The sequence below is a fragment of the Phyllobates terribilis genome, unplaced genomic scaffold, assembly GCF_046119375.1.
Source record: "Phyllobates terribilis strain yellow unplaced genomic scaffold, ASM4611937v1 Scaffold_4__5_contigs__length_816908805, whole genome shotgun sequence".
NCBI classification, from domain to species: domain Eukaryota; kingdom Metazoa; phylum Chordata; class Amphibia; order Anura; family Dendrobatidae; genus Phyllobates; species Phyllobates terribilis.
Genome location: NW_027362764.1, coordinates 299219315 through 299234097, shown reverse-complemented (window position 1 = coordinate 299234097; position 14783 = coordinate 299219315). Strand labels below are relative to the sequence as shown.

Here is a 14783-nt window from a genome sequence, read left to right as displayed (position 1 = left end):
GTTAGGTCCTGAAATATTTGGACAGTGACCAAATGTTCATGATTCAGGCTTTGCTTGCCCCTATTTTTTGTATAAAACTAAGCAAATGAGATTCAATTGAAGTGTAGAATTTCAGGTTTAATTAAAGAGGTTGAACAAAAATATCCTGTGAAATGTTTAGGAATTGCAACCATTTTTCTACTAAGCCTCCTCATTTCAGGGATCAAAAGTATATGGATCAGGAAGCAATGGACGTCACCAAATGCTGGGTTTCCAACTTTGTGATGCTTTGCCAGGCCTATATTGCAGCTAACTTCAGTTGTTGCTTGTTTGTTGGTCTTTTCTGCCTTAAGTTTTGTCTTAAGCATGTGAAATGCCTGCTCAATGGGGGTTGAGATCTGGTGATAGACACTGCCTTTGCAGAATCTTCCACTTCTTTGCATGACAGAGTCTTTGTTACTCTTGATCTCTGTAAGCGCTGCACGTCAGCCCCTTTTCGTCACTCTCCGATTTGCGTTCTACAGGTACAGGTGTTGTGTATGTACTTTTAAGATGTAGCAGAGCTAGCAGCTATCTTATTATGTGTGCACAAGGTTTACATTTCCTTTGCATATAATTTACCATAGAATTCAGTATATACAAGTGGTTTAAATATGAATAAACTGATGTACATATTATGTTCTGCTATCAGGAGATGACTAAAGAGGTAACAATTCAGCCCTGCTTTCCATATGTAGCAATAAGGTCACATGGTTAGCCCACATGACCGGATCCTGGGCTTAGCACCCTCAGGCTATGTGCCCACGATGCAGAAATGCTGCATATTTTTTCCGCTTCTCCCTGGCAGGAAAAACGTATGCGGATTTTACATGCGTTTTTCCTGCCAGGTAGAAGAGTTTGTCAAGCGTTTTTGCATGCATTTCCACATGCGGGTTGACAAGCGCTTTCCAAGCGATTTTAGCATCACTTGTAAAAGTGCTTGACAACTTGTTCACACTATATAAATCCATGCAAACAGCATGAATTTATAGTAGTGTGACCAAGTTAGTTAAAAAAAAAAGAATAAGAATGGTAAAAAATAAAGATTATACTTACCTTCCGATGTCCTCCCAGTGTTTTCTCTGCTCCATCCGGTGTCTTGGGCGGCGCGGGGTGTTGTGAAGGACCTGCGGTGACGTTATTCAGTCATGTGTCAAGTCACATGAGTCAATTACGTCATGGCAGGTCCTTCACAACATCGCGATCCATAAAGCAGACCAGACGGAGCAGAGAAAACACCGGGAGGACATCGGAAGGTAAGTATAATCTTTATTTTTTATTTAAAAATTTTTTTTTACAGGTACCATGGTACCCAGGTCTGGATGAGAGCCTCTGACATCCGCATGTGCAGCAGCAGTGATGCGGATGTCACGCGGTCCAATGCAAGTCAATGGCGGCAATTACGCTGCGTGTCCGCAAAATTAATAGACATGCTGCGTATTTTTCCGCAATGATAATCCGCAGCGGAAATTTCCACAGCATGTGCACAGCACATGCGGATTATCATTGGGGATCATGGGGCACGTATTACCAAGCGTTTTTTAAGCGTTTTCGCTGTGGAAATTCCGCCGCAAAAACGCTTGAAAAACGCATAGTGGGCACGCAGCCTGAGAGGAGACATTTAGTGTGTTGTCTTTGCTTGTGAAAGCTGTAGGAGCAGGTAGGGAAACTCAAAGCTCCTAGAGATAAGAGACCACAGCCTCAGCTGCAGGCAGCTGTGTGATAGACTGTGCATATAAGCAGAAGCTAGTGCTCAGGAATCACAGCACCATTTATGTATCTGCATTACTATACTGGAAAATAACTGTGCTTGCAGCATTGGAATTGAATCTCTGCTGAATCATCGTTTGTCTGGATTTACCTGTGTTTGTATGCAACAAGTAAAGCTTATCAATAGCCTATTGGCTTCTCTGTTTTTCTGGACAATCGGGTGCACTACATATCATCACACTACCATGCACCTGGACATCTAATGAGTTTTTTGGCGCTAGATAGTTATATACTTAAGCATGAGCGCTATAGTTCTTATAAAAAGGAGCAGAGATATTGGGGCCAACTGTAGAGAGGTTGACTTTGTGCAGAATTATGTTCCCAAGGACCAGACAGTATTCCACACTCCCCTAATGAATCGCTTGTTATGAAAAGCGTCAAAGAATGTTTTGGACCTTGGGTTATTGCGGGCTGATGGACATCATACCCCCGTACATGAGGGACCCGTTATTAACAACTATGGATGCCTTCACACATTTCCGGTGAGATATTTCCTTTTTGACTTTGCATTTTCATATGAACCTCTAGGTATTAACCATTCCTGTTTATTTTTGCATGGACCCAAAGGATATACCAACTGCGCACATTATGTTGGGGTGCAGCATAACAGGGTGCTTATACATGTTTATTGCGCTCATTAAACATTAACATTGGTGTGTTTGCTGTTACATTGTTTGTTAATGTTGATTTTTGTTGTCAATTGTGTCGGTTTGGGTCTTTGACCAGAATGCTTATTTTAAGTGACCTTCTAAAGTTTATGTTTTAATATTCCTACAATTTACTATTTACTCATTTACTCCTAATTCATTGATGGGATATCTGTACATCATATCTACTTGCTATATACTGCAAAGATCATGCAGTAGCAGATAGTCGACAGGGTTAAGATCAGAGTTCACACAGGGACCAGGCGAAATAGAGGAGATAAACACAGGCACATTTGGCAATCAAATATATTGTCTATACTAAATAGGGAGTGCCTACCTGGGAATTAAGAAATGATCACTCTAAGTTTAAATAGAGATGTCTCCAGAGTTCAATCCAGCCCACACCCATAAGGAACTGACTAAATTGGGAGTATCATCCAGCGAGACCAACAGTGAATAAAACCTGTTAAGTGCCCGATGCATAATTTGATTAAAATTACCCATGCAGAGAACATATGAGGGGTATTACTGAGCAAAGCTAATCGCTGCATGAAAAACATAGGCTCTAGCATACAAAGGATTTTATATGCATAGAAGTAATAAAGTAACCCCATCCTCGGCCCCTTCTAGTGATCATGTTCCCCATTCTTTGCTCCTTTCAGTAATAATATCCCTGATCTTGGGCCCCTTCTTGTAATAATGCCCCCCCCCCATCCTAGGCCCCTTCCAGTAATAAAATCCTCTATCCTGGGCCCCTTCTTGTAGTAACTTCCCCTGTTCTGCAGCTCTTTTCAAACACATTTAAAAAAAAAAGATTCTTCTTATTTTCCTCTGCTCCCATGATGTGCAATGTCCTCTTCCACAGCATAACAAGCATGCTGTCAGCTACCGACCTGAGATTGGCTAGCAGTTTTTATTATTGCACTGCAGGGAGCTGATGGGTCTCTGCACTGGAATACACTTCAGCTGATTGTATGTTCTCGGACGCACATTCAGCTCAAATAGGCACTGGCATCTATGGGTCCCCTTCCTGCACCCCCTGGGCATTAGTATTAATCTGTGCATGGATAAATATAACGCACCCCTCTATGTCTAGCAGAATTCACACAGGGTTCTTGGAGATTTAGGAATTAATGGCGAGATGTCTCTGGATCAAGCGGTATGATATGAGTAACCAACCCATTGAGTACAGATCTTAGTCAGATACCCTGATTTCTCAATAGTAGGGGTGTTTTCTGGAGACAGACAATATGTGAGCTGGATAGCCATACATGAGAGAACACCACTGACCTCTTATGGGGAGTACTGAGACCTTTTACATTCCAAAATAAACATTTGATAGAATCAAACATGAACATAAATAATGAGATACATGGCAGGAGAATAAAAAAGGGAACAACTATATGCACAGCCCCTTGGCAGGTGTAGACAGCTAAATAGGTCAAACATCATAGAGTGTGATATTGCAGAACAGAAAATAGAACTGGTTATAAAAAAAAACATCATGCAACCAGGTAACATTAACAGAGACATTCACAAGTCTGCTGGAAGCCGAGAATGCGGGATAGAAACAGCATGAGGAATATCTGGGTTCTTAAAGGATATGAGACCTAGACAAAGGGAGAAAAAAAGTGGTGTACGGAATTGGGAGGGGGGGGATTGGTCAAAGAGGCAAATCAAAGCTCCACCAGCTTCAAAAGAGACAGAAGTGCCAGATAAGGAGGAGCTTCAGCTGGATAATGAGTAAAAGGTCACTTCAGAGCTTGTGATGGTGGCTTCAATTTGAACTTCTGAGGGAAACTTGAAGAAAAGAGATTTAATATCAGCCATAATCCACAGACAAGCTTGACATACCATGGAGTATTGGATGCCTCACTGCTTTTGTACCTCCACTGAGAAATCATGAAAAATGGAAATTGAACTGATGTTGTAGAATATTGGACCCTTCACGCTCTCAGTGCAGCTTCCCAATCATTGCAGTTAAGTAAAAAATGCGAAGTACAGCCGAGAAGGGGCCTCTGGCAGAGTCGGCTTATTTGGGTCCTGATGTGCCTGCTCTACCATCAAGGTACCAGATAATATGGATTTGCCAAGAATAGACCCCAGCTACTGTTGAATAAAAGATTCAGGATGTTGGCCCTCTGTTTTTTTTTCAGGTAAGCCGATAATGCAGACATTGTTGCGCCTTAACCGATTTTAGAGGTCAACTGTTGTTGTTGCTAGGTCTCTATTTTCCTAGAGGAGCCAGTCAGTCTGGCAGGTAAAAGATATAAAGGATCTTCTGTACAAAAGACCTTGTTCTCCAATTCACCGTTCCTGGCTTTTAAGCTGTGCATGTCTTTACGAATAAGGCTCACATCAATCTTGACCTCTCAAATTTTCTTTGTGAGGCAGGTCTTACAGGCATCTAAACATGCAAGCAAGTTGCGTGGAGACCTGATTCAGGATAGCTTCCTCCTCTGGCTTTAAATTGCTGTCCATGGTTGGAAGAAGGAGATCTCCCTTGTGTTTAGGAGCATAATGTTTTGAGAAGCACAACGTAGCATGGCCTTCCTGCGGATCTGTACGAGCAAATTCCTTGAGCCTCAGAGTCACTCCCTGCCTCTTAGAATGTCTCACCATGCAGGAGAGGAAACAATATCAAATTGTAAGCAGGCAATAAACAAAGCAAGGTGTCCAGGAAAGGAAGGTATTTGGTCCAAGTGACAGGAGATACAGCAGGATGATGAGCCTGCAGGTAAGTGTAAAATACATCTGTGTAAAGGATGTGCTGGGTGAGTACTGATGCACCAGTGGTGCTTTAATAATTTTCAGTCAAGATGCGCTACTGTTATACGTCTAGTATGTGGCAGCAAAATACAGAATCTGGATATAAAGGCACTGTAAAAGATATAGATTCCCAGGGAGGATTAAAGCGAACCTGTCATGCGATTCATATTGCCACAATTAGGGCCAGCATGAAACAGAGCCTGGCTACACAAATGCAGCCAGGTATATATTACTCTGAAATGCTCCAGTGTATCAGAGAAAATATATTTAAATATTCAGCCGAGGACCCTAGCGAGAAACAAAAGTAGTCCAGCTCTGCCACTGGCCAGCTTCTCATAGTTATGATAGAGATGATTGACAGTACACTGCTGGCGAAGGTGCAGAGTACATGTAAGATCTACCTAATTCATTAAGTAGAATGTGTCTCTTAATGAATTAGGAGCATTTTACACCAACATGCCCCTTCATTAAGACTGGCATGAATACACACTATTCTTAATGAACAAATATGTATGGGCTGCTAATTTTGGGCCACTGATTTATGCTTATCCCACAGGACAAAATTTTCCATCCTGACCCTCTTCCCGGAATTCACTGTTCAAAGCCTTCAGATTAGAGATGAGCGTTGTTCTACTCGAACTGTTCGCCAATCTCAAATTCGAGCTGTTTTGGGCGGTGTTCGAGCCGTTCGGCGAACACGAACAATTTGAGAAAAATTCGGCTGTTCGAGGTTATGTTCGATAACTGTTCGTGCACCAAAATCATAACTGGATTTTTTCTCAGTAATGATGAAAATTAATGTTAATACGCAGTTTGAGTGTACAGCGGGGTGGGGGGAGGGGCAGGGGATGGATCTCTGCAGGAACAATGAAGATCTCCATTTTTTTTTCTCTTTCCCGCATTTACAGTGGGGAGGTGCAATCTGTCAGCCTATCAGCAGCGCACACACGGAGCGAAGTGCTTTTTTTCACACAAGCAAGGGCATGTGTCATTGGCAGTGTATGTCACATGTCCTTGCCCTATAAGACCAAGCCATTTTCCCCGTCGCCACCATTTTCTCACTGCTGCAGCTGCGTGTTAGACGGCACCGCTGTTGCTGTGTGCGCTATACCTTGTTAATTTCAAGCCAATTTTCGCACAAATCTACAGATAGCTTGGGAGTAGGGAATAGTTGTGATTGCAGTCCTTTTAAGAACTAGGTTACAGCATTTCCTACGACTTTTATCAGGGAGGTCTGTGCTCTTAAATAGATAGGTTGTGGGAGTAAAGACTAATTGTAATTGGAGTCCTTTTCAGGACTAGGTTACATGAGTTCCTATCAGTTTTTGCCAGGCAGGTCTGTGCCAGTGCTGTGCAAGTTTTTTTCACAGCATTTGGCTGAATCTAGCAAAGCTAATCCTTTTTGGCCTATTGCAGAGTGTGTTAGTCAGTGGAGTAGCCTATCTGTGTTGCAAGATATACCACCTGTGTATAGAATACCAATTTTTTTACTGCACCTAGTGAAGTAAAATCTTTTGGGCATAGCATCATTCTATTAGTCCATCTATACTGACCTCCATCAGGTTGCAAATTAAAACTAATTTTTATCTGCATCTACAGTACCTCTGAAAAAATATTTGGGCTTCTAGCAGTGTGTGGGACTTGTTCTATTAGTCCATCTATACTGACCTCCATCAGGTTGCAAACTGAATATATTTTTTTCTGCATCTACCTCTGAAAAAATATTGGGCTTCTAGCTGTGTGTGGGTCTTGTTCTATTAATCCATCTATACTGACCTCCATCAGGTTGCAAACTGAATATAATTTTTTTCTGCATCTAGCTCTGAAAAAATATTTGGCCTTCTAGTAGTGTGTCGGACTTTCTCTATTAGTCCATCTATACTGACCTCCATCAGGTTGCAAATTAAAACTAATTTTTATCTGCATCTACAGTACCTCTGAAAAAATATTTGGGCTTCTAGCTGTGTGTGGGACTTGTTGTATTAGTCCATCTATACTGACCTCCATCAGGTTGCAAACTGAATATATTTTTTTCTGCATCTACCTCTGAAAAAATATTTGGCCTTCTAGTAGTGTGTCGGACTTTCTCTATTAGTCCATCTATACTGACCTCCATCAGGTTGCAAATTAAAAATAATTTTTATCTGCATCTACAGTACCTCTGAAAAAATATTTGGGCTTCTAGCTGTGTGCGGGACTTGTTGTATTAGTCCATCTATACTGACCTCCATCAGGTTGCAAACTGAATATATTTTTTTCTGCATCTACCTCTGAAAAAATATTTGGCCTTCTAGTAGTGTGTCGGACTTTCTCTATTAGTCCATCTATACTGACCTCCATCAGGTTGCAAATTAAAACTAATTTTTATCTGCATCTACAGTACCTCTGAAAAAATATTTGGGCTTCTAGCAGTGTGTGGGACTTGTTCTATTAGTCCATCTATACTGACCTCCATCAGGTTGCAAACTGAATATATTTTTTCTGCATCTACCTCTGAAAAAATATTTGGCCTTCTAGTAGTGTGTCGGACTTTCTCTATTAGTCCATCTATACTGACCTCCATCAGGTTGCAAATTAAAACTAATTTTTATCTGCATCTACAGTACCTCTGAAAAAATATTTGGGCTTCTAGCAGTGTGTGGGACTTGTTCTATTAGTCCATCTATACTGACCTCCATCAGGTTGCAAACTGAATATATTTTTTTCTGCATCTACCTCTGAAAAAATATTGGGCTTCTAGCTGTGTGTGGGTCTTGTTCTATTAATCCATCTATACTGACCTCCATCAGGTTGCAAACTGAATATATTTTTTTCTGCATCTACCTCTGAAAAAATATTTGGCCTTCTAGTAGTGTGTCGGACTTTCTCTATTAGTCCATCTATACTGACCTCCATCAGGTTGCAAATTAAAACTAATTTTTATCTGCATCTACAGTACCTCTGAAAAAATATTTGGGCTTCTAGCAGTGTGTGGGACTTGTTCTATTAGTCCATCTATACTGACCTCCATCAGGTTGCAAACTGAATATATTTTTTTCTGCATCTACCTCTGAAAAAATATTGGGCTTCTAGCTGTGTGTGGGTCTTGTTCTATTAATCCATCCATACTGACCTCCATCAGGTTGCAAACTGAATATATTTTTTTCTGCATCTACCTCTGAAAAAATATTTGGCCTTCTAGTAGTGTGTCGGACTTTCTCTATTAGTCCATCTATACTGACCTACATCAGGTTGCAAATTAAAACTAATTTTTATCTGCATCTACAGTACCTCTGAAAAAATATTTGGGCTTCTAGCAGTGTGTGGGACTTGTTCTATTAGTCCATCTATACTGACCTCCATCAGGTTGCAAACTGAATTTATTTTTTTCTGCATCTACCTCTGAAAAAATATTGGGCTTCTAGCTGTGTGTGGGTCTTGTTCTATTAATCCATCTATACTGACCTCCATCAGGTTGCAAACTGAATATATTTTTTTCTGCATCTACCTCTGAAAAAATATTTGGCCTTCTAGTAGTGTGTCGGACTTTCTCTATTAGTCCATCTATACTGACCTCCATCAGGTTGCAAATTAAAACTAATTTTTATCTGCATCTACAGTACCTCTGAAAAAATATTTGGGCTTATAGCAGTGTGTGGGACTTGTTCTATTAGTCCATCTATACTGACCTCCATCAGGTTGCAAACTGAATATATTTTTTTCTGCATCTACCTCTGAAAAAATATTGGGCTTCTAGCTGTGTGTGGGTCTTGTTCTATTAATCCATCTATACTGACCTCCATCAGGTTGCAAACTGAATATATTTTTTTCTGCATCTACCTCTGAAAAAATATTTGGCCTTCTAGTAGTGTGTCGGACTTTCTCTATTAGTCCATCTATACTGACCTCCATCAGGTTGCAAATTAAAACTAATTTTTATCTGCATCTACAGTACCTCTGAAAAAATATTTTGGCTTCTAGCAGTGTGTGGGACTTGTTCTATTAGTCCATCTATACTGACCTCCATCAGGTTGCAAACTGAATATAGTTTTTTCTGCATCTACCTCTGAAAAAATATTGGGCTTCTAGCTGTGTGTGGGTTTTGTTCTATTAATCCATCTATACTGACCTCCATCAGGTTGCAAACTGAATATATTTTTTTCTGCATCTACCTCTGAAAAAATATTTGGCCTTCTAGTAGTGTGTCGGACTTTCTCTATTAGTCCATCTATACTGACCTCCATCAGGTTGCAAACTGAATATAATTTTTTTCTGCATCTAGCTCTGAAAAAATATTTGGCCTTCTAGTAGTGTGTCGGACTTTCTCTATTAGTCCATCTATACTGACCTCCATCAGGTTGCAAATTAAAACTAATTTTTATCTGCATCTACAGTACCTCTGAAAAAATATTTGGGCTTCTAGCAGTGTGTGGGACTTGTTCTATTAGTCCATCTATACTGACCTCCATCAGGTTGCAAACTGAATATATTTTTTTCTGCATCTACCTCTGAAAAAATATTGGGCTTCTAGCTGTGTGTGGGTCTTGTTCTATTAATCCATCTATACTGACCTCCATCAGGTTGCAAACTGAATATATTTTTTTCTGCATCTACCTCTGAAAAAATATTTGGCCTTCTAGTAGTGTGTCGGACTTTCTCTATTAGTCCATCTATACTGACCTCCATCAGGTTGCAAATTAAAACTAATTTTTATCTGCATCTACAGTACCTCTGAAAAAATATTTGAGCTTCTAGCAGTGTGTGGGACTTGTTCTATTAGTCCATCTATACTGACCTCCATCAGGTTGCAAACTGAATATAGTTTTTTCTGCATCAACCTCTGAAAAAATATTGGGCTTCTAGCTGTGTGTGGGTCTTGTTCTATTAATCCATCTATACTGACCTCCATCAGGTTGCAAACTGAATATATTTTTTTCTGCATCTACCTCTGAAAAAATATTTGGCCTTCTAGTAGTGTGTCGGACTTTCTCTATTAGTCCATCTATACTGACCTCCATCAGGTTGCAAACTGAATATAATTTTTTTCTGCATCTAGCTCTGAAAAAATATTTGGCCTTCTAGTAGTGTGTCGGACTTTCTCTATTAGTCCATCTATACTGACCTCCATCAGGTTGCAAATTAAAACTAATTTTTATCTGCATCTACAGTACCTCTGAAAAAATATTTGGGCTTCTAGCAGTGTGTGGGACTTGTTCTATTAGTCCATCTATACTGACCTCCATCAGGTTGCAAACTGAATATAGTTTTTTCTGCATCTACCTCTGAAAAAATATTGGGCTTCTAGCTGTGTGTGGGTCTTGTTCTATTAATCCATCTATACTGACCTCCATCAGGTTGCAAACTGAATATATTTTTTTCTGCATCTACCTCTGAAAAAATATTTGGCCTTCTAGTAGTGTGTCGGACTTTCTCTATTAGTCCATCTATACTGACCTCCATCAGGTTGCAAACTGAATATAATTTTTTTCTGCATCTAGCTCTGAAAAAATATTTGGCCTTCTAGTAGTGTGTCGGACTTTCTCTATTAGTCCATCTATACTGACCTCCATCAGGTTGAAAATTAAAACTAATTTTTATCTGCATCTACAGTACCTCTGAAAAAATATTTGGGCTTCTAGCAGTGTGTGGGACTTGTTCTATTAGTCCATCTATACTGACCTCCATCAGGTTGCAAACTGAATATTTTTTTTTCTGCATCTACCTCTGAAAAAATATTGGGCTTCTAGCTGTGTGTGGGTCTTGTTCTATTAATCCATCTATACTGACCTCCATCAGGTTGCAAACTGAATATAATTTTTTTCTGCATCTAGCTCTGAAAAAATATTTGGCCTTCTAGTAGTGTGTCGGACTTTCTTTATTAGTCCATCTATACTGACCTCCATCAGGTTGCAAATTAAAACTAATTTTTATCTGCATCTACAGTACCTCTGAAAAAATATTTGGGCTTCTAGCTGTGTGTGGGACTTGTTGTATTAGTCCATCTATACTGACCTCCATCAGGTTGCAAACTGAATATATTTTTTTCTGCATCTACCTCTGAAAAAATATTTGGCCTTCTAGTAGTGTGTCGGACTTTCTCTATTAGTCCATCTATACTGACCTCCATCAGGTTGCAAATTAAAAATAATTTTTATCTGCATCTACAGTACCTCTGAAAAAATATTTGGGCTTCTAGCTGTGTGCGGGACTTGTTGTATTAGTCCATCTATACTGACCTCCATCAGGTTGCAAACTGAATATATTTTTTTCTGCATCTACCTCTGAAAAAATATTTGGCCTTCTAGTAGTGTGTCGGACTTTCTCTATTAGTCCATCTATACTGACCTCCATCAGGTTGCAAATTAAAACTAATTTTTATCTGCATCTACAGTACCTCTGAAAAAATATTTGGGCTTCTAGCAGTGTGTGGGACTTGTTCTATTAGTCCATCTATACTGACCTCCATCAGGTTGCAAACTGAATATATTTTTTCTGCATCTACCTCTGAAAAAATATTTGGCCTTCTAGTAGTGTGTCGGACTTTCTCTATTAGTCCATCTATACTGACCTCCATCAGGTTGCAAATTAAAACTAATTTTTATCTGCATCTACAGTACCTCTGAAAAAATATTTGGGCTTCTAGCAGTGTGTGGGACTTGTTCTATTAGTCCATCTATACTGACCTCCATCAGGTTGCAAACTGAATATATTTTTTTCTGCATCTACCTCTGAAAAAATATTGGGCTTCTAGCTGTGTGTGGGTCTTGTTCTATTAATCCATCTATACTGACCTCCATCAGGTTGCAAACTGAATATATTTTTTTCTGCATCTACCTCTGAAAAAATATTTGGCCTTCTAGTAGTGTGTCGGACTTTCTCTATTAGTCCATCTATACTGGCCTCCATCAGGTTGCAAATTAAAACTAATTTTTATCTGCATCTACAGTACCTCTGAAAAAATATTTGGGCTTCTAGCAGTGTGTGGGACTTGTTCTATTAGTCCATCTATACTGACCTCCATCAGGTTGCAAACTGAATATATTTTTTTCTGCATCTACCTCTGAAAAAATATTGGGCTTCTAGCTGTGTGTGGGTCTTGTTCTATTAATCCATCTATACTGACCTCCATCAGGTTGCAAACTGAATATATTTTTTTCTGCATCTACCTCTGAAAAAATATTTGGCCTTCTAGTAGTGTGTCGGACTTTCTCTATTAGTCCATCTATACTGACCTCCATCAGGTTGCAAATTAAAACTAATTTTTATCTGCATCTACAGTACCTCTGAAAAAATATTTGGGCTTCTAGCAGTGTGTGGGACTTGTTCTATTAGTCCATCTATACTGACCTCCATCAGGTTGCAAACTGAATTTATTTTTTTCTGCATCTACCTCTGAAAAAATATTGGGCTTCTAGCTGTGTGTGGGTCTTGTTCTATTAATCCATCTATACTGACCTCCATCAGGTTGCAAACTGAATATATTTTTTTCTGCATCTACCTCTGAAAAAATATTTGGCCTTCTAGTAGTGTGTCGGACTTTCTCTATTAGTCCATCTATACTGACCTCCATCAGGTTGCAAATTAAAACTAATTTTTATCTGCATCTACAGTACCTCTGAAAAAATATTTGGGCTTATAGCAGTGTGTGGGACTTGTTCTATTAGTCCATCTATACTGACCTCCATCAGGTTGCAAACTGAATATATTTTTTTCTGCATCTACCTCTGAAAAAATATTGGGCTTCTAGCTGTGTGTGGGTCTTGTTCTATTAATCCATCTATACTGACCTCCATCAGGTTGCAAACTGAATATATTTTTTTCTGCATCTACCTCTGAAAAAATATTTGGCCTTCTAGTAGTGTGTCGGACTTTCTCTATTAGTCCATCTATACTGACCTCCATCAGGTTGCAAATTAAAACTAATTTTTATCTGCATCTACAGTACCTCTGAAAAAATATTTCGGCTTCTAGCAGTGTGTGGGACTTGTTCTATTAGTCCATCTATGCTGACCTCCATCAGGTTGCAAACTGAATATAGTTTTTTCTGCATCTACCTCTGAAAAAATATTGGGCTTCTAGCTGTGTGTGGGTCTTGTTCTATTAATCCATCTATACTGACCTCCATCAGGTTGCAAACTGAATATATTTTTTTCTGCATCTACCTCTGAAAAAATATTTGGCCTTCTAGTAGTGTGTCGGACTTTCTCTATTAGTCCATCTATACTGACCTCCATCAGGTTGCAAATTAAAAATAATTTTTATCTGCATCTACAGTACCTCTGAAAAAATATTTGGGCTTCTAGCTGTGTGTGGGACTTGTTGTATTAGTCCATCTATACTGACCTCCATCAGGTTGCAAACTGAATATATTTTTTTCTGCATCTACCTCTGAAAAAATATTTGGCCTTCTAGTAGTGTGTCGGACTTTCTCTATTAGTCCATCTATACTGACCTCCATCAGGTTGCAAATTAAAAATAATTTTTATCTGCATCTACAGTACCTCTGAAAAAATATTTGGGCTTCTAGCTGTGTGCGGGACTTGTTGTATTAGTCCATCTATACTGACCTCCATCAGGTTGCAAACTGAATATATTTTTTTCTGCATCTACCTCTGAAAAAATATTTGGCCTTCTAGTAGTGTGTCGGACTTTCTCTATTAGTCCATCTATACTGACCTCCATCAGGTTGCAAATTCAAAATAATTTTTTTCTGCATCTAACCCAGCCAATAGTTTTGGCCTAATACCACAGTTTGGCCACTCAGCTCTGCTCGGTTACCATCCATTGTTTTTTTGTGCAAACAACTCCAGAGTTGTGAATTAGTTAACCACCAAAATGAGTGGAAAAAGGCCTGCTGCTGGTGGAAAGGGGAATAGGCGTGTTGGGAAGGGGAAAAAAGGTTGTGTCCGTGGGGTAGGTGTTAAAGCAACAGTAACATCTGCAGAAGAAAGACCATCTTCCAGCCAAACTAAAATGTCTACTTCTTTTAGCGGACAATGTGATAAGATCCCTTTCTTACGGCCACGCCAATCGCTACAAATTCCAGATGAGGCACAAAAACAGCAGGTGCTTCAACGGATATCAAGTGCTCCTTTAAGTGGGCTCTCCTCCACATCAACTTCAACATCACAAATACTCCAGTCCTCAAAGGTGTCACCCAAATCGCACTTGCTTCCTCACAGCTCCCAAATCTCCAGCTGCCCGTCTGAGTATGAGGTAGAACAGATGGTTGAGTCTGCAGAGCTGTTTACTCATACTATAGCCTGGGAATCAGAGGTCGACTCCAGCGCTTCTGTGAATCCAGACGAGGAAATGATCTGCACTGATGCCCAGAATCTTTATGAGTCAGATCCAGGACCAGACGCAGAAGGTTCTGACCATAATGTAGACCCTCATTCCCAAACTGTAACTCCTGTTGGTGGAGACAATGAGGAAGACGATGATAAGACTCAAATACCTGATTGGAGCGACAACTTTAGTTTTTTGTCAGGGCAGGAACAGGTTGGCTCTGAGGACGACGGGTGTGATAACGCACAGGGTGATGATGATGAGGTCGGAGATCCCACTTACTGTCAACCCACAGTCAGCCAAGAGATGAGG

The 14783-nt window shown here is 39.8% G+C and overlaps 1 protein-coding gene across 1 annotated transcript in view; it reads right to left on the bottom strand.

Annotated features, from left to right (window-relative positions):
* Positions 1–14783, bottom strand: part of PKD1L1 (polycystin 1 like 1, transient receptor potential channel interacting) — an 808959-nt gene that overhangs the window by 584566 nt on the left and 209610 nt on the right. The gene's annotated exons all lie outside the window — the stretch shown is intronic.